Source organism: Euprymna scolopes, chromosome 10 (genome assembly GCF_053919585.1).
Source record: "Euprymna scolopes isolate OS-2025 chromosome 10, ASM5391958v1, whole genome shotgun sequence".
In the NCBI taxonomy this organism is placed as follows: Eukaryota; Metazoa; Mollusca; class Cephalopoda; order Sepiida; family Sepiolidae; genus Euprymna; species Euprymna scolopes.
The window spans coordinates 112,355,905-112,373,579 of record NC_136491.1 but is presented as its reverse complement, the minus strand read 5'-3'; positions in this window follow the sequence as shown (position 1 = coordinate 112,373,579).

Sequence of the window (17,675 nt, the reverse complement as noted above, 5' to 3'; positions counted from 1 at the left end):
CTATTTATTTATCTATTTTTTTAAATTTATTTATCTATTTATTTATTTTTTTATTTTTTTATTTTTTTTATTTATCTATTTATTCATCTATTTTTTATTTATTTATTTATTTATTTATCTATTTATTTATTTATCTATTCATCTATTTATTTATTTTTCTATTTATTTATTTATTTATTTATTTATTTATGCGAATAATTAACGTGCAGTATCTGTTCCCCCCCCCCCTCGTCCATTTTGTCACTTATGATCTGGCGTACGGAGGGCATGATTCGTAGATCAGAATGAGGTTTCTGTTCCGTCTTTGGAAGCAATCTTCCCTAGAATTATCTCCTCCTTTTGGGAGAGAGTTTGGTATTTCGCTAATCGATTAGGACAGCCCTACCGGGAAATACCGACAGGTCCGATCACTATTAACCCTGCCCTCCCTTGGTGCGTTGGAATGACGGTGAATAACCCGGATCCCCTCTTATATGTGCACATTCCTTTTTCATATCTTAAAAGTGTGTGTGTGTGTGTGTGTGTGTGTGTGTGTGTGTGTGTGTGTGTGTGTGTGTGTGTGTGTGTGTGTGTGTGTGTGTGTGAAGAAAGTAAGGTATGTAGTTGTAGAAGCTGAGACGGTAAAGGTTGAAGGGATTAGTTTAAGCATGTCAGACAGTCCTACAAAAAAAAAGGCTACCGTCCAAACTAAAGCCCCCTCCCCTCAGGCCCCGATGACTCGTACCCCTCTTCAGCCTTCACCCCCGTCAACTGTTGGCTCTTATTTTAGAGAGACAGATCAAATGTAGGCCACAGTCAGACACAGTATCGTGGGAAACGAAACGGTAAGTACGCATGCGCACAGCATATGGCTTTGACAGAAGGGGGAGTAGAGGAGGCGGATTGTACTTTTTATGTACGGATTTCCGTCAGTCCGCCAGCACGTATGAATAATCGTTGTCAGTTGCTGCTGCTGATTTTTAGAAGCAGTTTTCATACCCACCATTTGCAAGCTCGCTAATATAATATTTGATCTCATCATCAGAGGAAATGAAATGCAATTAGCAAAATTATCAGCTATGAATAAACATATTTGCTCATCAGCACCTAATCATTTAGAAAGCATAGCTAAAGGATATCATACAACCTAAGCAATCCAACGTTGAAATGAGTTCAATTATTTACAGGATATTTCTGCTAGGTCGCATGAATAATAATCCAAGGGGAAAATTAGAGGTTAATAGAGTAATCCGTAACATTTGAAACAAACTCCAAAAATTGGAGGTAACATCCAGAATGTATAAAAATCCTGTAATGTAATTTCCAGAGGTATAAGGAATGGTAAATACCTCCAGCGAGGTAAAGATCTGCTGGTGCTGAAGTTTAGAAGAAATCCGGAATCTTTGGAGGATGCGGGGATATTGTAGCATATTGGAGATTAATATTCAATTGTATTTTATATATCTCCATGTGTTATAACACATACATACGGATATACAAATATCCAAAACTATATATGTCAAAACATATATATAAATTTAGAACAAAATTTATATATATATATATATAATTTTTTGTGTGTGTCACTGTGGGTGAGTTCGCTCCCTATGGACTCAAAACGGCTGAGACAATTTTTATGAAATTTCACACGGAGGTATTTTATGCGCCTGGTATTGTTCTTAGATAGGTTTTGTATTGGAATGTCTTAAGTAACTATTGATAACCGATAATCAAAAAAATCTGACGAAAGGAGCATGCAATGTTGACCCAAGTTAGTACCTTATACAGCCTAACATCACAAGTGCATTTGAGAAGTTTTATTACTACACAAGCAAAAAGGCGCGACATATAATATCAATATTAAGTTCTTTCAAATGAAAGGGGCACGTTCGAAATGATTGTTTCTGTTTAAAACATAATTGCACCATGATACTTAACGTTTGCATTTTTAACTTCAATTCAAGCCATTATGTATAAAAATAATTTTATAAAATCAACAGTAGGTTCTCTACAGTGCAATGTAGTCTACAATGAATTGTGAACTAAGTCACTATGGAGAGACAAATGAAGCTTCATCCCGGTGCAGAAAATCAATCAATTTGATTGAAAAATGGGAAATTTCGCCCTTTTCGATGGCAATAAAAATATGGGAGTGTCAAATATTCGTTGATCATCATTCAATCCCGGGTATCGTCGGGTCTCCTTGCTACCTCCCTCAACAAATTCCCTTATTCTCTATTTGTACCTAAAAGTAAATGAAAACTTCATGTTCTTTCCTGGAACTGCTAAGTTTTGGAACACAATACTGCGGGGCTGCTCCACCAACTAAGTATAACAGTCGTTTTCAAATCCAATGTAAACAAGTCCTTATTGAACCGCTCCCTTAAATAATCAAATGCTATCAATTTTCACGATTAATGATCATCATGGTATAGTCTCACCGGTAACCTGACACTAATTAACCCTTATCCTCGAGTGGCCTTTGGACTGTGATAAATCGTGTATATATATATATTGACGTTATGAGAATGAAAAGGAAAACCTAAAATAGATAAATGATAATCAACGTTTCGTCCCTATTTAAGGGGACATCATCAAGATTTTTTAACTCCATCCTGATGATGTCCCTTGAAATAAGGACGAAACCATTACCATTTATCTATTTTAGGTTTTCCTTTTCATTCGCATATATATATATATATATACTCCATTCTTCCGTTACAAAGGGGCAAAACTCATAGCTTGTGGACTTAGAATGAGCGCATTATGCGAAATTAGTGGTTGAATATGGTTAAATTTGTGCTAATTTTTTTTAATCAATACTAATCCCTTACTGTGCTTCGAACGAATACCATAATACTTAGTTCGTTGCACCTTATAATAACAAAGGCCCATACAAAATTTAAATGATCACCCTATGTATAGATCTAATGATTCCATACTTCCTCTTTCTATCAAACTTAATGGGACTTCGATATTAAACATTGCTTATGTCAAAATATACATCATCAGTATAAAAACAAGTAAAATATGTAACGTAGCCATTACGATCGAACCGTATTCGTTACATCCACCCGTCCGGTACCGTCGCAAAGGAACAAACAAACAAAAATAATAAATCCGACACGACCTTTTTCTGTTTTAGCAAAAGACATTTATTACCGTTACTTTTTGTTTTTTACTGTTTATTTCATCTGCCACGAGATGCACAAAACCCTGCCGTCTCGACACCAGCTTAAAAGTCTCTCGCCGCCACCACGGCGCCACACGTCTATCTACCTGACTCGGGTTTTTCTATTCTCTGCCCTCACTCTGACCATAGCCAGCCATTTCTAGCCTTCGACTTTCCACGTCCATCTTTCCAGGCTGCACTTTGCTTCCCTCCGACCATGTGCTGTCCTTTTTTTTCTTCTTGTGATGCAAGCCCGCGCACACTTGCTAATTTGCATATGTGCTCAAACGTCTGCTGCTGCTAACACCTTCGCTATCCATCTATCTTTCGACTGTTGCTGATATTTTCACACGCACTCATACGTGCTCTGTTACACTTACACTTTTGGACAAGCAACAAGAACAACGTCCTTGTACAACTTTACACAAGCACTCTCTACAAAAACAAATGACATTTTTAACAGAAAAATATCTCTATTTCATCTAGTTTTTAAACAATGCCTTAACAACCATGTTAATCAAGACATTAAAATCCACACACTGGAGAAAATATAACTAATGCAGTGTACAGGGTGGAACGATACAATTGTCACCCTAAAAAAAACAACATGATTTCATTTTCGTTTGATGAAAACTGGTTTTCTTTCTTGTGTTGCAGACCATCTACTAGTTGGCCAGTTGTGTACAAATTACAAGAGTGATAGGAGCCTTCTATCGTGTCTGAAAGTGACACAATGTTCAACAAGCGAGATTGGAGATGCACTGATCTCTGTACAACCCATGCTTTCTACCAATCCAACAGGACCATTGCCAGCACCCTCAAGTGCGAAGCCGGCTTGACAGTCAACACAAAAATGTACCTCGATGCGCTGAAGAGTGTGTTGATTCCTTGGTGAAATCAGGTGGGTGCTATCAGACACTGGGTGTTGTAGTAGGACTTAGCGCCGGCCTAAACGTCCAAAAAGACCGTCGGGCTAGGCTTCAGAAGAAGTACTACAACTTTGTTCTCTTCTTTTACAGGCCTCCTTCCTCCCCCGACCTGAACCCACTGGACTACTTCGTTTGGCCATAGGTCGAGAACATCACTAACATGACCTCCCACAACACCAAAGCCAGCCTGATCGCCCCCATCTGCCGATTAATCGTCGAGCTCCCGCCGGCGCCTGTGGAAAAGGAATGCTCCCAGTTCCGGACCCTATAGAGGCGGTCATTGAAGCTGAAGGCGGCTACATTGAATAGATGTCAGCTTTACTATATAATCAAGTTACCTGAATAATTTTTTTCAATGAAAGTTTTAAAATAAAACTGTAGTGTCGTTTTCTGTAGGACGGCAAATTGATCGTTCTACCTTGTATAACATATATAGGCTTCTTTTCTTTTTTCATTTTGATCGTCTTTTTTATTTGTTTTTAACAAAACGGTGAATACAAGGTTCTTGTATAATTTTATGCAGGAGAAAAACCTGAAGCAGTCTTAACAGCAACAAATCTCATTTTTATGCATAGTAACACAATATCTACGCAGTTTCTTTTCTTTTTTTCTTTCTTTTTTATTTTTTTACAACACAAACAACAAGTTTAGTCAGGACAATCTGACCCATCATATGAAGAAAATACAATTGCAATACATAACACATAAGTCCGTTTTCTTTTTCATTCTTCTTCACCTTCCTTCTTTTTTTTTTTAAGTAAAAAGTTTTTTCTCGCTCCCTCCGCCCAAATCATCGGTTTGCCTCCATTATTTTTACTTTTCCTATCAAGCAGACCATCTTTACTCAGAAAATCACATGAAAGTCGATTTTCGATTTTCGACTTTCCCAAGCACAATCACCAATTAAGTCAACCTTATTCCTAACCAATCACACAGCCATCCCCCAACTGCCATTGCGTCGTAGAATCGATAGCACATCCCATTCCAGGGGATGGCCGGTATCTGCAAATTCAAGAAAAAGCAAGAAAGAAAGTAAGTAAATGCATATAGTAAAATATACATACAAGACATGAAAGTGTGGGTAGATTGATATATTAGATAGATAGGAAAGTTTAAAGAATAAAGCAGAAAATGCAGATAAAAAAGCCGGCCATGCAAAGAAGAAATAAAGAATTAAAATAAAGGATTATTAAATTATAAAGTATTAAGAAGTATGTAGAAAAACGATAAAGTTAAAGAAAAAATATTTTTTATGTCTATATAAAAAGTAAAAGTAATAACTATGTAATTTCAAAATTGCCATGTATATATATATATATATATATATATATATATATATATATATATATATATATATATATATATATATATATATATATATATATATATATATATATATATTTGAGATTCGCCCTGGCGGGCTTTTTGTATTACGTATCTCTTCTTTTTCAGTTTCACTCAAGCAGCCATACAAGATTGATAATATCGAGTTCCACAAGATACAGCCAAAATAAAGGACTAGAACTCCAACGCTCTGAATGAGGATCGTTGCGCGCCCCTTTCTGTTCGTATTCTTGAGACTTTTATTTAAGCCTAAATAATTAGGCTCAATAATTATTATTTAAGTCCGCCTGAGACTTTTAGGTCTGAATAGCCGACCTGTTATCGAGGACCTTTCATTATATAAACATTGATTATAAACTTCTGTAATATCCTCTCAGTGCGAGAACTTATCTTTTTCATCAGAAGACATCATATCGACCCCCTTCAAACGGCTGTAAACTCATATTTTCGAAGACAGATGAACCTACTTCCAGTTCCTGATGAAGAAAGACTATCACCTTTAGAGGTTGTTAACAGCTCTGTTTACAAATGCAAAACGAGCGTTCTTTTTTGCAACCGAGGATCTAATAAAATTTGTATTGAATTTTAAGGTAGGCCTTGTTGTGTTTGTCTTATTTTGCCATTTATGGAGCGAAAAGCAGTTGAGATAAAATATCTTACAATACATACATACATACATACATATATATATATATATATATATATATATACATATAAATATGCGTGTGTGTGTGTGTGTGTGTGTGTGTGTGTGTGTGTGTGTATGTGTGTGTGTGTGTGTGTGCGTGCGTGTGTGTGATATTCTAGTGTTTTTATTCTATCGGTTAGAAAACTCTACAAAACGGAAGAAAACAAAAGGAAGTCTCGCTTTTCGAATGCCAAATGTGAAAGTCTATTTTCATATAGTTCCCCAGTTACTCTGACTATTATATCGGCTTTTAAGTGTCCATTCAATAGATCGTTTTGATGTGCAAGTGTTTTTGTTTTTTTCTGAATATTCGAAACTGAGTGATTGGAAATCTGTTTTGAAATGTATCAATTTCCATTTCATTATTGTTTTTGTTGTTTTTGTTTTCTTTTTGGGTGTTGCGCATAAGCATATGAAGGTTTTTACATGATGTCTCGCTTTGATGTCTTTGTTTTGTTTACTAAATTAATTCACGTATGTTTTTAAGTTTACTAAAAAATACTTACTAGCTGTTTTTGCCTCAAAATTGAGAATAAATCACAATATTTTATCTCAACATAAGTTTTATCAGTCAAGATACGAAAATAGATTTATGGCAATATATGCTAGAGGCGCTTCCAAAGCCTCCTTTATTTTATTCCGCCCGAATGGATCAGAGGGGATTGCAAAGTCCATGTTTATGATTACTGAACTTATGCATTCATGATCTGAAAGTTTCATCTCTCTGTTGCAGGTATTGATGATGTGAGATTCTAAGAAAGCAGCCCCTGTCATGAATGTGCGTCGAAACGGAGATGAGTCATTGAGTTCTTAGCAAAAGTTCGTTGATAATGCTAGTGACTATGTAGAAAAATCTAGATCACAAAAGGTCACTCGTTTTAATGGTACCACTCCAGTCTTTGTGGCACTTCAACTTTGTGAGTTAAAATCGTTACTTTTGGAACAACATTCGGATAATTAAAATATTACTAAAACATAATAAAAATTACAAATATAAATATTATTTTTATATTAGAGTCGAGATAATGCAATACTCAATATACTAGATAGACAAATTAAAAAACAAGAAATATAGTTTAGAAGAGCCGACTTTCAAATTGACGGTTGAATTTCGATCCCGGCTTTAAGCATCGGTTTGTCTAGCCGCACTAAAAACTCCAACTCAATAGTCTGCCTTTGGGTGTATATATATATTACAAAGATAAATATTATCTTTATATTAGGACGTATCGAGATAGTAGAATGTCCAATATAGTAAATAGAACTATTAAAACATCTATATATATATATACATATATATAACTATTTCATTTATTCACATAAATTTACTATACGAAAGTATAGATTTATGCGTAAACTTTAAGTATTTACTTCAAAAGTGCTCAATACGTAGGTAGAGCTAGTTAGTAATTTATAAAATATATATGGCGATTAAGCTACACTGAATATTCTGCGTTTCATCCAACTATAGGATTCGTCAGGCTTATGCGCGAATTCTGTCGTTGCTTCTTGTTTTTATATATGTTGAGGATTACTAGTTGGCCAATCAGCTTTCTAGTATCCACCGCGCCCCTTCCTACCAGCCAATGGGCATGCATTTTATCAAACAAAGGATATGTTTTAGAGCTAGATTAGTGGTTTTAGGTGGCCGTTCTACTTCTCTTTTCTTTTTCTTTTTTTAATTTTTTTATATACATATAAATATACCTATGTGTACACAATAATGCACACATATATATACATATATATATAAAAGTCAAGGGAGAAAACTTTAAGAAAATCATACACAAAGAAATGAAAAAATTAGGCCTAAAAGCGGACATATCAGCTAACATAAAAATAACAAACTTCCTGGACGTCACGTTAAACTTAGATAAAAACACATATGAACCATACTTAAAAGATAACGCTACTCCAATTTACGTAAACCCTAAGTCCAACCACCCACCATCAATTATAAAACATATTCCTAACTCGATCGTAAGTAGACTCAGTAATAACTCAAGCGATGAAAATGCATTTAACAGGTCATCCAATATTTACGAAACAGCCCTAAAAAACAGTGGATACAAAAATATAGATATCAAATATAAACAACAAAACACCAACAACTATAATAAAATTAAAAACAGAAGAAAAAGAACTATAATTTGGTATACGGCCCCATACAATCAAATGTTAAAAACAAAACTTGGCAAGAAATTTCTAGATCTTATTGAAAAACACTTTCCCGCAACCAACCCCTTACACAAAATCTTCAATAAAAATACCTTGAAGTTATCTTACAGTTGTTGCGAAAATTTAGAGATGATAATTAAGGCACATAATAACAAAATACTAAATGAAAACAATGTAAACAACAACAAAATAAACAATAAAAAAGTAGACACCCGGGCAGAAATAAAAACAACACTAGCAGAAATAATAATAATAATAATAATAATAATAATAATAATAATAATAAATAATAATAATAACAAACCAACCCCGGACAAGTACAACCATACCATAAATAAAAATACTAATAACGAACAAGATAAATGCAATTGTAGACACCGCACACTTTGCCCAGTCCAAAACAAATGTCTAACAAAAAGCGTAGTCTATCAAGCAACAATATTTGCAAAAGAAAACCCGAATAACAAAAAATATTACATAGGCATGACTTCCTTAGATTTCAAAACCCGATACTATGACCACAAAAGCACATTCCAAAATAAAAAAAACACCGTATAAAACAACACTAGCGAATAAATACTGGGAACTCAAAGAAAGCGGACATTCGCCGGTAGTCGAATGGAAAATAATAAGACAAGCTACCACATGCAGACATTTAGACGACCCATGTAAATTATGCCTCCATGAAAAATTTTCTATCCTGTACTTTAAAGAACCTCAAAATCTATTAAACTGTAGGCGGGAAATAGCAAACAACTGTGTTCACAAAATAAAACTTACTCTAGGATAGCGATACAAAATAGCTTTAAAACTAACAATAACAATAGAAAACAAACAAATAAATAAATTAAATAAACATGAATATACATAAACGATCACACGCATATATGTATATATATATATGTATATATATATATGTATATATATGTGTGCATTATTGTGTACACATAGGTATATTTATATGTATATAAAAAAAAAGAGAAGTAGAACGGCCACCTAAAACCACTAACCTAGCTCTAAAACAGATCCTTTGTTTGATAAAATGCATGCCCATTGGCTGGTAGGAAGGGGCGCGGTGGATACTAGAAAGCTGATTGGCCAACTAGTAATCCTCAACATGTATAAAAACAAGAAGCAACGACAGAATTCGCGCATAAGCCTGACGAATCCTATAGTTGGATGAAACGCAGAATATTCAGTGTAGCTTAATCGCCATATATATTTTATAAATTACTATACACACATATATATATATATATATATATATATATATATATTATTTTTAAAGATTCAGCCACTCTGATGAGTCGTGGACGACGAAACACGTGTCAGTGGATAATTATATTTTAAAAATAATATATATGTCGCTCCCCATTAAAAGGGGGTACCAGATTGGTCAATGGGAAAATTATTCCCAACAAGCATTTAGGTAAAAATGCACTTTCGTATAAATACTTGAATTCATTCAAGAAAGTATCGGTAACAAAAACAAATAAAAACACACACACACACACACACACACACACATATATATATATATATATATATATATATATATATATATATATATATATATATAAGCGAACGTGTCTGTGTACATTTCTCTACGCAATAACTCTGTCAATTTTTAGTCTACAGGGTACTGAGATTTGGGAAAATCTATGTGATCGGTTTTCGGCCAGAAATTTGGCTGTTAAGGGGTCAAAGTTCAAAGATTTGACCTTTGAGAACTCTACTAAACTCCTCCGACAATTTTGGGTCTAAACACTTGAAATTTTACATATAGATTCCTTGGACATGGATTTAACTTAATAACTTGATTTGAGCCCAAAACAATGACTGTTAAGGGGTCATAATAGGAGTCAAAGTTTTAAAAAAATTTACATTTTTCTTTGTTTTTGTTTTTTTGTTTTGTTTTTTTTTTTTGCTCAGCATACACCTCCAAACACCCGGGCAACGCCGGGCACCCATGCTAGTATATATATAAAAGTGAATGTGTTTGTCTGTGTGTCTGTGTGTCTGTGTACATTTCCCTACGCAATAACACTATCAATTTTCAGTCTACAGACTCGAAATTTGATATACAGGGTACTAAGATGTGAGAAAATCTTTGTAATCCGTTTTTGGACAGAAATTTTTCGTTTTTAAGGTGTCAAAGTTCAACGATTTGACCTTTGAGAACTCTACCAAACTCCTCCGCTAATTTTAAGTATAAACATTTGAAATTTTAGATATAGATTCCTTGGACATGGATCTAACTTAATAACTTGATTTGAGCCCAAAATAATAAATGTTAAGGGGTTATAATAGGAGTCAAAGTTTTAAAAAAATTTGACCTCTGCGGTCTCTACCAAATTACTCAGACAATTTCTGGTTTAAACATTTGAAAGTTTACACAAAGAGTATTCAGAGATAGGGCAGACTTTTTGATCGGTTTGGGTCGAAAATTGTTAGTTACCAATACATAAATGTATATATGTATATATGTATATATGTTTGCATGTCTGCCTAAAACTTTCGACAGAGGCGACGGATTTTACCATGATCAGTATCATTTTGAACCTTTCAGACGACAATAATCGAAAAATTGACTAAAAACATTAATATCTTAACCTTCAACGGGGCACTTTTTTACAGGGGGTCGCTTTTTTCGCCGATATTTTTGAAAGTCATCCTTTCCTTTCGATTATCTAGCCTTAACTAAAACGTACGTCACTTCGGGTTTGGCGGTGGTCGTAACAGCAAAGATGTCATGTTTTTTCTCGTTAACTTAATAACTTGATTTGAGCCCAAAACAATAAATGTTAAGGGGTCAAAGTTTAAAAAAATTGACCTTTTTTTATTTTATTTATTTATTATTATTTTTTATTTTTTATTTTTTGCTCAACATACGCTTCCAAAACGGGCAACGTCGGGCTGAGATTCTAGTATATCTATAAATGTGAAAATTTGTGTGTGTGTGTGTGTGTGTGTGTGTGTGTGTGTGTGTGTGTGTGTGTGTGTGTGTGTGTGTCTACACAATAACTCTATCAATTTTCGATCTACAGACTCGAGATTTGACATAAGGGGTGTTGAGATGTAAAAAAAATCTTTTTGATCGGTTTTCGGCCAGATATTTGCTTGTTAAGGGGTCAAAGTTCAACGATTTGACCTTTGAGCTCTACCAAACTCCTTCGCCAATTTTGGGTCTGAACACTTGAAATTTTAGATATACGTTACTTACATCAATCTAATTTTATAATTTACTTTGAGCCCAAAACAATAAATGTTAGGGGGTCCAAATCCGTCAAAAGGAAATTCAATATGGCGTAATGGAAAAATGAAAAGGTATTTGCAGCTTATCTTTCAATTTTCGGATTTTAATCATGTCAAATCACATTTCAATTCCTTTTGACGGATTGAGTGTGGCTCTTTCTTCTGGTGAGTTAAGGGCATAATAGATTCACTGATTGATATAATAATTAAGTGATTGATTTTGCGCTACGAAACAGATACTTTCAAGAATTGTATAAGTCAACTGAATTAAAGGAATAAATTATAAGATGGTCAACATCATGAATTTTTGAATGTAACTTTTTGTCATTTATTCTCTCTCTCTCGCTCTCTCTCTCTCTCTCTCTCTCTCTCTATATATATATATATATATATATATATATATATATATATATATGTTAAAACTGGTAATTAGTAAAAACCTGAAAAGAGTGCTCAATACTATTGCAGAGCAAGTGTGTGTTTTATTTTTTATTACCGTTAAGTATTTCTTCTAAAACACTTCTTCCTAATACTAACAACCATTTCTGTAAGGTCTGACGAGGCTGTTAGATCGTAAACATGGTCCAACATCTGAAACATATGTAACCAAACAGATAAAACGGTAAAAAAATAAAACATATATATATATATATATAACAATATACATATATATATAACAATGTGTGTGTGTGTGTGTGTGTGTGTGTGTGTGTGTGTGTGTGTGTGTGTGTGTGTGTGTGTGTGTGTGTGTGTGTGTGTGTGCATAGGAGTAGCCAAAAAGAATTAGAGAAACTCTTTAAAAGGAGACTGATCGGAATTATGCCAAGCTCAACAATTAAATATATAGAAGAGAAAAATTAAAAAACCGACAATATAAAAATATATACTAGAGCATATAAATTTATTCGTTAATTTAATAGGGAGATAACGTCAATCAAGGGCGCGAGATAAATATGCTTTTTTATATCTAAATATTTCAAAGCCTAATGCTTCTCATCAGAAGAGGAGAGATGTTGCTAGGTGACATATTAGAGATATGACGTGAAGCGATAACTACATTAGGGACGAAATAATGGGGTGTGAGAGGAAGAGAGTAAAACATTGTGAATGTGTTAAGGGAAGAAGATAGGAGAACTACAGTAATGAAGGTGATATAGGATGAATCCTGTGGATATCACATAATGAATAAAAGTGGTGTGTGATGTGGTTAAGGGGGTTGTCATGATAGGTTATGGGGTATCTGTTCAATACACGCGTTTATATGTGGAGAAACAATACGGAAAGGAAGCGATAGGATGTAAAAGTAGATGCTCTTATAATCATATGAAATTAGGACGCGTAATTTTTTTGCTTAAAATAGATGATGATGAGAAGCATTGGCCTTCGAAATACCTAGGTATAAAGAGCATATTTATCCCGCACCTCTAATTAATGTAATCTCCCTATTGAATCAACGATTAAATTTACATACATTTGTATATATATTTTATATTATGTTTTTATCCACTTCTCACATTCCCATATTTTTATTGTCGCCAAAATCGGTGAAATCGCCCATTTTTCAATCAAATCGGTTGATTGCCTACTCTGGTTAGGGACCCATCGGGTAGTTTACATTGTATTATAGAGAACCTACTATCGATTTCACAAAATTATTTTATATATTTTATATATAATGGCTTGAATTAAAGTTAAAGATGCAGAAGTCAAGTATCATGGTTCAGTTGTACTCTAAACAGGAACATTCATTTCGAACATGCCCCTGTCATATCAAAGAACCTACTGTTGATTTTATATGCCTGGCCTTTCCGCTTGTGCGGTGATGATGGCCGGAATTTAAGTTTAAAACAGAAAAATCAAGTATTATGGTTCAATTTTCTTTAAACAGAAACATTAATTGCGAACGCACCCCTGTCATATCAAAGAACATATTGTTGATTTTATATGACGTGTCTTTCTGCTTGGGTGGTAATAAAACTTCTCAAATACACTTGCAATGTTAGCCTATATAAAATGGAAGCTTTGGTCAAAATCGCCTGTTCCTTCTTTCATCAGATTTATTGATTATCGATTATCGATACTCATCAGAGACATTCTGATAGAAAACCTATCTAAGAACATTGCCAAATGCATAAAGCACACTTGTGTGAAATTTCATAAAAATCGGCCCCACGTTGCGGAGTCAATAAGAAACGAAATAACACACACATACACGCACACGCAAACACACACACGCACACACGCACGCACGCACACACGCACAAAGTTCCTTTTATATAATGGTAGAATAGATAGAAGAATATATATGTATATATATTGTTTTGGAGGGAAATTCTTGGCCTAAAGACATAGTCTCCCCAATAACGGGTGATTACAGAAACATGTATGCACATATGTAGCCAGCAATGTTTGTATAAATAAATTAAATATATATATATATATATATATATATATATATAACATACATCTTGCTATTCATCTCCCTTCATAATATCCTCCTAACTTATGTCCCCGATAAAAGCCCCCTACCCGAAAGTGGCACTGTGCCTTGTTTCGTTGAAAATTGAATAAAAGAATATATATATATATATATATATATATATATATATATATATATATATATATATATATATATATATATATATATAGCTGGTTGTGGTAAAACTACTTCCGAACATCAGGTATCAAGTTTAGTACATAGAAAGAAAGAAAGGTTACGTTCTTTCAATTTTAAGATTAAATGTTCAACAAAAAACACTGAAACTAGTCAGTCGAATGCTGATGAGTCTGGATTGGAACAAAAAATTCAATTGCTTCAGTCTAGAATGCTACCTCCTCTGACCGAGGACATAGGGCAGGGCAGACGTAGAAAACTTATGGTGGATTTTTTTTTCTTCCTTACATCATCCCCTTTCTCACACCCTACCTTCGTTGGAATTTTCTGCGAACGTCTTTTGTGCCAAGCGCAAAAATAAAAATAAATAAATAAATAAAGGGGGCATAGACTCAAGTGATCATATTGGAATGGGCACACATGACATATTGACTTGGAGACAAACTCTGCTGCATTCCGTTTCTGACGAGGGAAGGGGGGTATGTTTATTATCATTGCTGAATGCGAGACTCTCCGGCAAATTGCAATGTCCTTAACTCAAATGTCATCCACTCTGAGTGCGCTACACACCCATGCGCACGTACACACGCGCGTGAATGTTTCGGTTTGGCTTATCTGTCCTACGACATAAGCTCTTGAGGGAGAAGTAGCGTGCAAGATAACCTAGTGATGCCCCGGGTAAATCTTTATTTTATGCTCTCCTAAGACTAAAATATACGGCTTAAACGTGAATAAAAACGAAAGTATCTTAAAATGTATCTAATCACAGAAATTAAATAAATAAATAACTTTGCAGCATATATATATATATATATATATATATATATATAAAGAGAGAGAGACAGACAGACAGACAGACAGACTGACTGACAGACAGACAGACAGACGGGCAGAGAATGACAAAAGTCTATAGTCCAAAGTTCATGATGTTAACCATCTTAGAAATTCAGTTGACATTTACAATTCTTGGCAGTATCTGTTTCGTAGTACAAAACAATTCATTTAATTATTATATCAATCAGTGAATCTATTTTACCCTTAACTCATCAGAAGACATACCAACAATCAATCCATCAAAAGGAGATAAAGTGCATTTTGATATGATTAAAAATTCGAAAATTGGAAGAACATCTATAAAAACCTTATACTACGTTTACATCACGTCTGTTGAATTGATCTGTAATTACATTGAGCTTCTTAAATAAGGATTGCTATATAATATAAGGAAATAAATTATATTTACACAATATATATATATATGTGTGTGTGTGTGTGTGTGTGTGTGTGTGTGTGTGTGTGTGTGTGTGTGTGTGTGTGTGTGTGTGTGTGTGAACAAATGATTAATAAAACATGTTAAAAGACATCTTGAAAAAGAGTTAAAAACATATATAATTTTAAAAAAGGAAGCACAAGATAAGTGGATAGTCCTTAATCCGCGGAGTTTTGAAGAAATACTCTCCTTCTCATCAGAGGGCAGGAATTAGCAAAATGCTGGATCGGATTTTGCATATAAAAGTATTTAATGAAACTACAAGCAAGTCACAGATCTTACTTGGTTAAAAAAAGAAAGGGTGAGGTAAGGGGAATAGGAGGTAAAAGAAAAATGATAAAAAGATTTCACATGAATGGATAGTCCGGTGAAGGGTAAGTATATATATATATATATATATATATATATATATATATATATATATATATATATATATATACTAGCAAAAGTGTCCGTCGATGACTGAAAAAAAAAGACCCTTCAAAAAATGGATTCTGATTTATGGTAGTATGAAAGGTTATGAAAAGGGGATGTGCGTCTAATGAAATAGTTTCAAATTTTGAGGTATCGAAACCAAAGCAAAATATGATGAAAAGAAAAGTAAAAGCCTTGCTGAAATACATAATTTTTTATATCAACTTTGTTGCCCTTCATTGTAAAGAGTGGCCCACAAAATCGTGTTTTTAGAAAAGCAGAAAAACGGAGATTTTATTATTCACACCCATTGACCCATTTCAGTTTTTCAATTGCAAAGAGAATGTAAAACCATGTAAAACAATATAATATTAAACATGCCAGAAGTAACTTTAAAGTATTGAAAAAAAAATGTGAAACGAGAGTTCCTTTCACTGTGGGAAATTGCTCCCACTTATGAGAATTTTCAATTTTAGCGATACGTTTCAATAACCAAAATTAAGAATTCAAAAGTAAATGCTTTAAATTAGAAATGATCAAGCTGTGAAATATAGAACTACAGAATTGCATAGAAGATTGTCACACAATCACCAAAACAAAAAAGGATGTATAAGATATACCAAAAAAATAAACAATTATTCACATATATAGGACTCACATATGTTTTGATTTAGTTACTACAAGAAAAAATATACTCAGCCTTAAAAAAAATGTAAAAAAAATGCATTTACCTTCGCTCATTAAATCAATTTGGGAAGTTTTCTACAAAGATACAGAAGATAGTCTCGAAATTCTGTTACATTTTTGAGTATTCCTAAAGGAATTTGATGGATACAAACATCTTCGCCTTTTCCACAGCCAGAAATTATTGTGACCTCTAAAACATTTCTCCAAGTTTCTTGATAACGAGCCTTGTGCCATTGCATAACTTTGGTTGCGCAGAAGCACGACCGGAAAACAATGAGGAGGAGCATCTTTTGGCACGAGGGAATTAAAAAATTCAACTGAATAATTGACTAGTTCAGACTCTTCTATGACAGATTCTATGAATTTATAATTATGCTCAGTTCCTGGCAATATTTTCACAAATTTATCATTCAAACTATTCACCGCAATATTTTTTGTTGTCATAATTGCCCTTCTACACAACCAATCATGATTTGTAAAATTTGAAATTAATGATGAAAAACCCTTTTCAATTAGTTCTTTAACTGAGTTAATCAAGGTGAATTTATTTCACCTTTCCAATTCATATTCAGTCTTTATTCCATCCTCATTTATATGATCTTTGAGATGTGTGTAGGAATCTACTCTTAGCTTGTTTTGATGAGTTTTGACATATAAAAATGTTTCTTCTTCAACTTTTGCAAACCTATCAACTGCAAATTGATGGAAGAGATTTTAACTTCTGTGAAGATGATTAAGGGAATTATCTCTGATCATAAAATGGTACGCACACACACACATCCACACATGAAACAAGTTTTGTGGTATTTCCAAACTGTGGAATCCCCAAATGGTATCTATTTTCTTCATATGCAAAGAATTGGGGGATATTGACGGCTGTCATTTGATCTGTGAGTTTCATCATTTTATCTCTTGAATGAAGAATTATGTCTCTATCACCAAAACTTCCATGAGCCATAAAAGGTGCCATATCGTTACATGTAGGTAAATTGAATCGCCTAATTGGATATTTTTTAACTGTATTAATAACTTCAAGAATTTTTAATTTTTTAAGATTATTTTCATGTTGTATAATTTTTGTGCTGTCGACGAGGACTTTTTAAGATTGGGGGGGGGCAGTTGTATTCTTTTATTAAATGTTGATA